The 9951-nt window shown below is 47.5% G+C and overlaps 1 non-coding gene across 1 annotated transcript; it reads right to left on the bottom strand.

Moving 5' to 3' along the window:
- Positions 1–7152: 7152 nt before the first annotated feature.
- Positions 7153–7223, bottom strand: TRNAG-GCC (transfer RNA glycine (anticodon GCC)). Its single transcript has one exon. It is a non-coding gene; the product is annotated as a tRNA-Gly (tRNA).
- Between the last annotated feature and the right edge of the window lie 2728 nt (positions 7224–9951).

The following is a 9951-nucleotide window of genomic DNA, read 5'->3' as shown; positions in this document are numbered from 1 at the left end:
CCGACCATTTTTTGCCTTTAGTGCCTTTTCCGACAGTGTACAACATATCACAAACATGTTCTGCGCTACATTCTCAAACATCAAGAGCGGAGATGCGTTTCACTCACGTGAGAAAATCAAAACTGTTTCGAAGAACACAACTCTTCCATCAAATCTGTAACTTCATCTCCAAAACAGCTCCTTGTACACTTCACGCAGCTTAAATATGTTTTCTTTCAAGTAATCTCGGACAGACCGCGCATCTTCACCGCAGTGTCGTACAGCCATCCTGCTTCGCCAAATGCTGTGAAGGCCAAGAAGGAAAATTAGATCGTATTTATGAAGATCCGGCTCAACGTCCAGGAATCGTATCCCATACGGCGTCAAGGGTAAGTCTTTCTTTATTGTACGCTGGAGCACGTCCGAGAATAGCAGCGCATCCTAGGAATCAATAAAGACGAGTTCTATTGACTCTGGTTTGTGACACAGCAAGCAGTCAGCACCCCATGGTAAAAACAATCCCTTCTCCTCCATCTATGTTTTAACCGGCAACGTACCAGTGTGCAGCTTGAAGAAAAACATCTTCACACCCGCTGCCACCGCCATTTTCCTTACTCTTTTTGAAACATTTCCTCCTTGGCCTCCAATATACAGAGATCGATGTATTGGCCCGGGAAGATACAGTCAAGCAAATCTTTTAGCAATTTCTTACGCGTGACATTTGAAAGGTATTCCAAACTGAACCGAGCATTTAGAAACAGGAAAGCAAAGATCACTTCTTTTAAAAATCTACTTACACTGTATCGCATCCCGTCTACAGAAGAAATAACAGAGTTTGGCAAAGCCGAAGAAAGCCTCACTTGAATAAACGTCCGTAGGAAAGAGTCGCGTTGAACTCGAAGAAACATAAATCTTGACACCACCTGCCTCAGGCACAAGTGTGGAAAAGAAAGACCCCCTTTTCTCAAACGCAGAAATAAATTATTACGTTTAGTCCTCTCCCATGAGGACTGCGAAACAAAACGGCTAAGATACGATGAAACTTTTGAATGTTAAGTCGAGAGCACGAAAGGACCTGCAACAAATAGCACAGTTTTGAAACCAGGTATACGCTACATATGTTTGCGCGCTCGAATATAGACAGCTCCTTTCCCGACCATTTCTGTGTTCGCGAGGACAGTTCTTGAATTTTCTCCTTCCAAAAGTCATCGTTATCTCGATACTTGTTAAGAGGAACACCTAGGTACTTTGAAGGGACATGTGACCATTTTACACTTGCATGAAACAAAGGCGCTGATGCCCAGTTCCCATGCCAAAGGCCCGCACATTTGTCCAGATTAACAACGCTATTGGTTACATCACAAAACCTGCGAACAACCGACATCGCATGTTCCATGCTGCTGTGATCGCTACAAAAATTGCCACATCATCGGCATAAGCCAGGACTTCAATTTCACATGCTTCTAGTTCGAAACCACGAATAGAGCTGTTACTTATTACATTCCGTCAAAGCGGCTCTAGGTACAGAGCGAAAAGTAGCGGTGGCAATGGGCAGCCTTGCCGCACGGATGCTGTCACGGCAATTCGGTCTGTGAGCTCTCGGCTAACAACCAGATTCGTGGTACAGTTAATATAACTCATTTTAACCCGTTTTAAAATTACTTCCCCAACGCAGAAAATGTTCAAAGGTTTTAAAAAGAATGTCATGACATACACGGTCAAATGGCTTCTATAAATCATTCTGCAACATTGCGACTCGCCTAAAGTCAGCGTCACAGCATTCCAGTATACTTCGACTGGCATGAACATTCGTGAAGATGGTCTGCCATTGAATTCCACACGTCTGGTGGGGGCCAACCAAGATGTCCATAACTGACTGTAAACGTTTGGCTAATACTTTCATAAAAAATCTTTAGCTTACGAGGATTGTCAGTTTTCGGTATAAGTACTGTATGCGCACGAGAAAACGACTGTTCCAAAAAACAATTCTAAATGACTCTTCATAAACGCGTTGTAAAATGAGAGCAGTTTCGCGTTTGAACGCCTTATAAAATTCCGCTGTTATCCCATCAGGACCTAGCGGTTTCCCAAAGTGAAGCTCATCGATAGCGTATTCTGATTCCGCTCTTGATAAGTCGGCAGACAGGGTGCCAGTGTCTTCACTGGTTAATTGGGGTAATAGATTTAAACATTTAGCCTGAAAGGCCTGTACATCCGGCGATTTGGAAGCGAGCAAATCACGGTAATATTGTAATATTGACTGAAAGCCTCCTTTATCACCTTCGGATCGTCCGTCAGAGTACCTTTGCTTTTTTTGTTTTTTTTTTATTCGAGAAGTGTGCCATGAGGCATAAGTTGAAAAAAGGAATGGGGGTGAAACATGATTTAGTAGGAGAGAGTGTTAGACCCAAAGGTGGGAGGCGAGATGTCAATACATCCAGCGCGTGCTGGAGGGCCGACTGATGAATAGACGCATCTGGATGACAACACCACAAGGCTATATCATCGGCATATGCAAGCACGCGGATAAAAGGGATGGACTCTAGGACTCAAACAAGAGGAATTAAAGCCACATTAAATAAAGTGGGGGCGAGAACGGAGCGCTGCGGCACTCCTCTATTGGAGGTGAAGTTACCAAAGGGCTTTCCGTGGACACGCACGCTGAAAGTTCGATTTGCTAAAAAGGCGTGAATGGAGAGGAGGAACCGGTGAGGGAGAGCAAGAGTTTGAAGGGAGGCAAGAATGGCAGAGTGAAGGATGTTATCATATGCCTTTGTTATGTCTGTAGCGATTAGGGTTCGTACAAGGTGACTCTGCGGAGAGTGGTCAAGCACGTCAGCAGCCAAAGTAGCAAGGCCGTCCTTCGTTCCAATTTGTGGGTGGAAACCAATTTGGGAATCTGGGTAACAATCATGGGATTCCAGCCACCACGACAAGCGTGCAGCTAGAATGTTTTCATAAAGCTTGCAGATGGTAGGCGTAAAGGAAATTGGACGAAGGGCCGAGAGAGATACTGCAGGCTGACCTGACTTGTGTATTGGAACCACAATAGAATGCTTCCAGTCTCCCGGCATGACGCCAGAAAGCCACACTTCGTTAAAAGTATCAAGTAGGGTTTGCAAAGCCCTCCCTTCCAAGTTACGGAATCAGGAGTTAGGTATGCCGTCGTGCCCGGTAGTAGTATAGTTTTTAAACGTTCAATGGAGACCAGCAGCTGTGCCATGGCAAGGTCAGAAGTAATTCCATCGGAGGGCTCTGTAATCGATAAGTCAGGTGGAGACGTAGCGGTGCAGTCATGGTTTGGAAAAAATTGACGGGCCGCTTGTTGTGCAAATGTGTCATCCACATTTAGCGCGAGGCGAATGCTCTCTGTGTAATCTGCAACCTGAGAAGGGCGCTCCATGGCGTGAAACACTCTCCAAAAATGTCGATTGCCCTGCGTAGAGGACAGGCGGGCACACCATGCAGCCCAGAGTTGCCTGCCTAGCCGCTTTGCACAGCGCCGCGCCCGTGCGGTTGCGCGGTGAAGAGTAGGAAGAGCCGATGGGTCATCGGGGTGACGAGTAGCGTAAAGATCCGCCTGGCGACGAAGAGCCCACAGATTCAAGAGATGTATGTCCGGGTTTCGGTCGTCTTCATTTACAGTAGTGGTAATAGTGTGAGTAGCGAGAACAGTAGAGAGAGTAGACAATGCTGAAGAGGGGTTGAATGCAGATAAATGATTGTCTGCGCGTTCAGCGTCCCATAATGTTATTCGTACAATGCGGCGTATTTTCCGTAGACGCGTAGGCGTGAGGGAGATAAAAATAGGGCTGTGATCGCTACCTCAAGTATCAGAATCAACAGCCCAACGAGGGTTACCGGGGCCTAACCACCAAGTCAAATCAGGTGAATACGGGCCACCTCGTGGGCGGGTAGAAGTAATCGGGTGGTTTAAAAGTTGAAAGGAATGATCCGAAAAGCTCCCTTGGAAGTGTGCATCCCTTGAGGAATCCGATGGGTAACCCCACGCAATGTTTGCGCCGTTGAAGTCACCACCAACTAGAATAGGGATGCCCGAGTTGGTAGAACGTAGAAAACGAACCCATCCCAGATTGGGAGATGCGGAGCCAGGACGACTATAAAAAGAAACTAGGACAAGGGGTGTGCGTGCAGGTTTTACGAGAAGGGCGACAACCTCTTGACGTGTGTTGTACCACCGTGAAAGGTCGAGCGGTGTGTGCGGAACTGAACTGTGAATATAATTTGCAGATTTACCTGGGCTGAGGGAGGAGGCGGTGCAACGGCGATCAGGGATAGAGGGTGAATGGTATGCGCAGAAACCTGAAAGGCGTGGGAGTGCATTATGATCTTGCGATAGGAACGCCCATGCCCTCAGCTTTCCGTCGCGAAGGCGGATGTTCACTTCAGAGGCGTTATTAGCGAATCCTCGACAGTTCCACTGCACCACCATAGATGATGATGCGCTATTCATGACGAGGCCGAAGAGCTTCCACGATGAGGGATGTCACCTGCTTCATCAGCGCTAATATCTTATCCACTGCCGGGGTAGTCACGGCTAACAGGTGGTCGGCACCTGATTGTGGCCCAGTGCTTACTCGAGGTGATTCCTCTGATGATTGCTCCCGAGGTATTAGAATTCTTCGACAGGATTGAGAACGACGCTGTTCCCGGCGCTGGGTGAGTTCGTCTAGTCGGCGGTGAGCCTCCGCGATTCCATTGTCTAAAGCTGTGTCTTCATCTGTCACATTGATAGCCTCAAGCTTGGCTTTAACTTCGCTGATAAGATCAATGTATAGTCCCGGAGCTCTATTTTCCTCTAAAATTAATTCTTTCAACATCAGTTTTAGGTTCTTTTGTTCAGCTTTTTCAGCATATTTGATTGCTACGCACCTTTCGCTAGCTCTCAGTTTGACATCAACTTTAAATTCCTCTCATTTTTCTGCCCAGCATTTCTTATAACTCAAACAAACTTTTTCTAACACGTTCTTTGTTTCTAAAATAAACGTATCGTCCTTTAATAATTTCGCATTGTGCTTCCACAAGCACCAGCTGAATTTCGCTTGAGGTGTAAGGTTCTTTCCCAAGGTAAATTTGACACAACAGTGATCGCTAAATGCAACCGGTTCGGCGATATAGTTGTCGCAAATCGCCGCTAGCTCAAGGGAAACGTAAGCTTTATCTAGCCCAGCTTGACTATGCCCTTGGAAATGCGTATGACATCTCATTCCTTCCTTTGCAAACTGGGCTACGTCTTGAAGTGAATACTGTTCAATGTTTTCTTAAAAAGACCAGCACTTTCGCTTTCGGTAACCGCTGAGCCTCGTATGTCATCTGCACTGAGAACACAATTGAAATCCCCCGAAAGAATGACAAGTCTGTAGCATTCGATCTACGCACACAGTTCCTGGAAGAACAAAAGACGTTCGTGCGGTTTTGTAGGAGCATACACACAGATAACTCTCAAATTTTCCTCCCCGTACAACAGATCACAGAGCACAAACCTGTCCCTCGTGCAACACACTACTGCATGGTTGTTCCTCGATACCAAGACAGTTCTTAATTAACAGAACACAGCCCGCTGATGTCCCCACTGCATGACGAGCACGCACGTTATAACGCGATTTGAACTGCGCAGCCATAGCGTCTGTCGCGTTCTCACTCTCTGTCTTTGTTTCTTGTACAGCAGGAATGTCAAGGTCTTTCTCATATAACAGACGCCTTAACTGGCATTGTTTACGCCTAGCTGCTAGTCCAGACACTTTTAACGTGCCACATTTTAAATTTGACGGAAGACAAGCCATGCTGAGAATCCTGAGCACGAACAAAATACTGGTGGCTTACCAGGCGTGCGCCTTACCCCATAAGAAGGGGCGATTACTCCGCGCACCTTCCGCTGCGTACAGGAGACGCGGACGAAGACCGAGACTCAGACACACGCTTCCCCTTGGCTCCGGTGGCTCTGAGCCATTGGCGCTCGAGGCGTTGCCACCTGGCCTCGGTGGAAGGTTGTGCAGGATGTGGCAACATCGTCTTGGCACGCCTAGCGAGGCCAAAGGTGTAATCTTGTGATGCCCTGTCATCCTGGACTGACTCCGCTTCGGCGTTCATTGCAGACGCCTGATCGCTCATCGGCGGCGTTTCTGTCGCGTTGCTCACGTCACCATGCTCTTTCGGCGTCTCGCTCGATGCTTTCATGTTTCCGCCACAGACGCTTCCTTGTTCACCAGACGCGCTCTTCTTCCGACGGTCATCAGGGGCCGCCGTTTCAGCTTCCTCGATGTCCATGATGTCTTTATCGTCACAGCCTTCTGAGGCCGCCCCTGTCACATTGGCGTACGGTACGTATGCAGTCTTCACGGACATGACCAAAGGCGCGTCACTTAGTGCCTCGAAGCGTCTGGCAGTCAGGACGAATATGACCGCGTCTGCGACACCAGAGACAAACAGGTGCCCTGCCGGGAACAACGGCAAGAACGGAGCCCCCGTGGAACTTCAAAAGATGTTGTAGCTCCTCCGCTGTCACCTCCTTTTTAAGCGCCATACTAGCGACGCGTGTTATCGACTCCGCTGTTTCAAATCCTGGAATATTCCATTCTTCATGCCGAATTTCCAGCACTTCTCCAAACTTGCTCGGAACCTTCCGAAGGGTCTCACTGGGTATATGAAATGACACCGAGTGAATCTTGACCTTTATCTCCTTTCGACAGGAGTCAATAATAGCACAGTAGCCGCCTTTCGCACTCAGGCCTCCAGCCGCAAGCACAGCGTCCTTCGCCTCCTGGATACGGAACCTCACGAGCAAGAGGTGGCTCTTCTGGTAAGCACCAATGCCGCTGATATCCTTAAAGATGCCAGCGTCTTCTAACGGTTGACGAAAGTCCTCTATTCGATACGGACGCTTGTAGGTATCATCGTGCAAGAAAACACACAAACGCACACCATCGTCAGACGGCAGCGTCGGTATCAGAAAGCGATAACCAGGAGGTGGTCCAGGATTCTGCTTCTGGCTGCCCTGCTAGACGGACGCAGAAATGGCTCGCTCCGAGCGGGGTGTCGGTTTCCTGAACCACCGATGCCGACGGTATTTTACACTGTAGAGCGAAAGAAAAAAAAAGGCATACCAACTCTCACTGAAAATCCGTCAGTGAGGAAAGAAAAAACCAAAGTACATGCGTCGGCCGGGAATCGAACCCGGGCCACCCGCGTGGCAGGCGAGTATTCTACCACTGAACCACCGACGCCTGCTTGCCTCCTGCACTCCAACGTTCAAGCATAGCAGGCTACGTTGCAAAACGCCGGTTTTATCCAGGTCACAGCGACAGTGAGCGCGTGCATCGGAGCCGCTCCCACTGGTTCTGCGGAAACTTGCGGCGAAGCGCTAGCTGTCGAGTGCATTCGGCCGTGAGCACAGATGCCTCGGAAATAGTGTTCTCGACGTTTTATCCGAGGTATGCTATCTTTAGGAAATATAAAGCAAGAATGCACTGTTCCATTACTCAGGGGAAGTTCCTTTGGTCCATGATTGGTTTTATTAGTCAACTCAGACCACACACATCTGGCCGGCTTAATGTCTTCAGAGAACAGAGACGCACACAGAAAAAAACCTTTATTATAAGTTGAGGTAAGAGGTGGGTCACTTGGAAGTGAAGCCGTTATTCCAGGACACAATTTGCCGCAGCTATCCTGATGGCTCGGTAGCAGATTGCGCTTGGTCTTCCAGCGCCCTGTCAGACATGGTGTTAAGGTTTCGGTCTTAAATCTACTAGATGTGTAGTTTACAGTCTTCTCTGGCTGCGCAGCGGCTCTTCTTGTGGGAAGAAGGGAAACACGTTTGCGTGATAAGTAAAAACAATATTTAGACTTGCTTAGCACCGACAATCCATTCCAGACTATGCGGGGTCTTTCGCGTAACTGTAGCCTAGGCTTTAAGTAAAAAGCAGGAAACCGCAGCGCTATGAAACCAACCACATACGGCTTGCCATCATGGTTTTCCTAAGAGTATTTTTTTTATATTTCACTTATTGAATTTGCTCAGACTTATTATGCAATTTTTCAATTCTCACCTAAAGTGCAAGTGCGTTCTATTAAGTTCGGGCTTTTCAGGAACAACCTATAGAAGTTTTATTTTTAACCTGCCTTTTACATGGTCCTTTTGTCCAGCCCGTCACTGCGCTCATGCGCTACCATATTGTATCGCTCCAACCATGTTTTGATCGAAACGACACGTGCGCTCCGACCAAGCTCACGTGAGCGGTCGCAGCTCAGTTAAATGAGCGGAAAAAGTTACAAATAAAGAAAAGAGAGGCTACCTTGAACTATGCAATTTCACTGCTTTCTCTTTTCTTGTTTTTTTTGTGTGTGATGTCTCAGTAAAATCTGTTGTTGAATTGGCGGTTAGGCCCATACGGAAAGCTGTTGGCCCTGCACGCCATCCACCAAGGACGCCCTAGGCATGCTAGATATAGCTGGCAGGACATAGCTGGCAACGTAGAGAAGTCCTATAGTATTAAAGAAAGGGTGGCAGATATCGTAATTAGGCTTAATAAGAGGTACATGCTGAAGGTGATGCAGGCCACGCGCCTACATACAGCCATGATGATCAGATTGTTGAAAGCTTTTATGAAGACGTGGAATCGATAATGAACAAATTAAAATCAAAATACACTGTACTGATGGGCGACATCAATGCGGAGGTAGGCAAGAAGCAGGCTGGCGACTAGGCAGTAGGTGACTATGGGATAGGTTCTACGAATAGCAGGGGAGAGTTATTAGATTTCGCAGATAGAAATATACGGATTATGAATACCTTCTCCTGCAAACGACAGATTAGGAGGTGGACCCGGAAGAGCCTCAATGGTGAGACTAAAAACGACACAGACTTTATGCTATGCGCTCACCCTGGCATCGTACAGGATGTGCAGGGTCTCGCACCCGTGCGTTGTAGAGACCACATAATGGTAAGTTCTCGAATTAGCTTAGACTTGAAGAGGGAACGGAAGAAATTGGTAAAGCGAGAGCCCAGTAGCGAGTTAGCAGTAAGAGGGTAAGTAGAGGAATTCAGTATTTTGTAGCGGTAGCTACATTACATTAGCATTTCTAGCCTTCAGCGTGCGGCGCGCCACCCTGTGGCTGCGCCGCCACGTCGTCACGTGGTGCGGAGCAGCTGCCGGCGGCGCGGCGCCGTGGCTGATCACGCGGTTCTTCACGTGGTTGGTCACGTGACCAAGTTCCACTCAGCTGGCTGTAGCTATCGCGTCACTCCAGGTTTAACCAGAGCTAAACCACCGCCAATTTCTTCTGCAGAACAGATATTCGGATTTAAGTGAGGAAGACAGTCTTAATGTTCAAACAGTAAGCAGTAATCTCACAGCTATCATTACGGAGTGTACCGTAGAAGTAGGCGGTAGGATTGTTCGACAGGATACCGGCAAGCTATCTCAGGAGACGGAAGATCTGATTAAGGACCGCCAAAGGATGAAGGCGTCTAACCCTACAGCCAAAATAGAACTAACAGAGCTATCAAAGTTACTAAATACGCGCAAGGTAGCCGAGATATGGAAGTTTAATATGGAGAGAATCGAGCGAGCTGTAAAGAATGGAGGTAGCCTTAAAGCGGTGAAGAGTAAATTATGCATAAATAAAAAGTAGATGTATGCGTTAAGATATGAACAGGACAATATGATTAGCAATATAGATAAGATAGTTAACTTAGCCGAAGAGTTGTACACAAATCTATAGCGTAGCCTATGCGATTACACATTATTGAGAATGACAGTAGCGCACAGCAACTGAACATCAAGCCAGTAACGAAAGAGGACTTCAAGAAAGCTTTAAGAGTAACGCAAAGGGAGAAAGCAGCTGTTGAGGATCAGGTAACAGCAGATATGTTCAAGGACAGAGGGGAGATTATGCTAGATAGGCTACAAAAGCGATATACGAAACTCTTTATGACCTCGAGCGTAGCAGAAG

Source organism: Amblyomma americanum, chromosome 4, assembly GCF_052857255.1.
Source record: "Amblyomma americanum isolate KBUSLIRL-KWMA chromosome 4, ASM5285725v1, whole genome shotgun sequence".
NCBI lineage: Eukaryota > Metazoa > Arthropoda > Arachnida > Ixodida > Ixodidae > Amblyomma > Amblyomma americanum.
The sequence above is the reverse complement of the archived record's forward strand: the minus strand, read 5'-3'. Positions and strand labels throughout refer to the sequence as shown.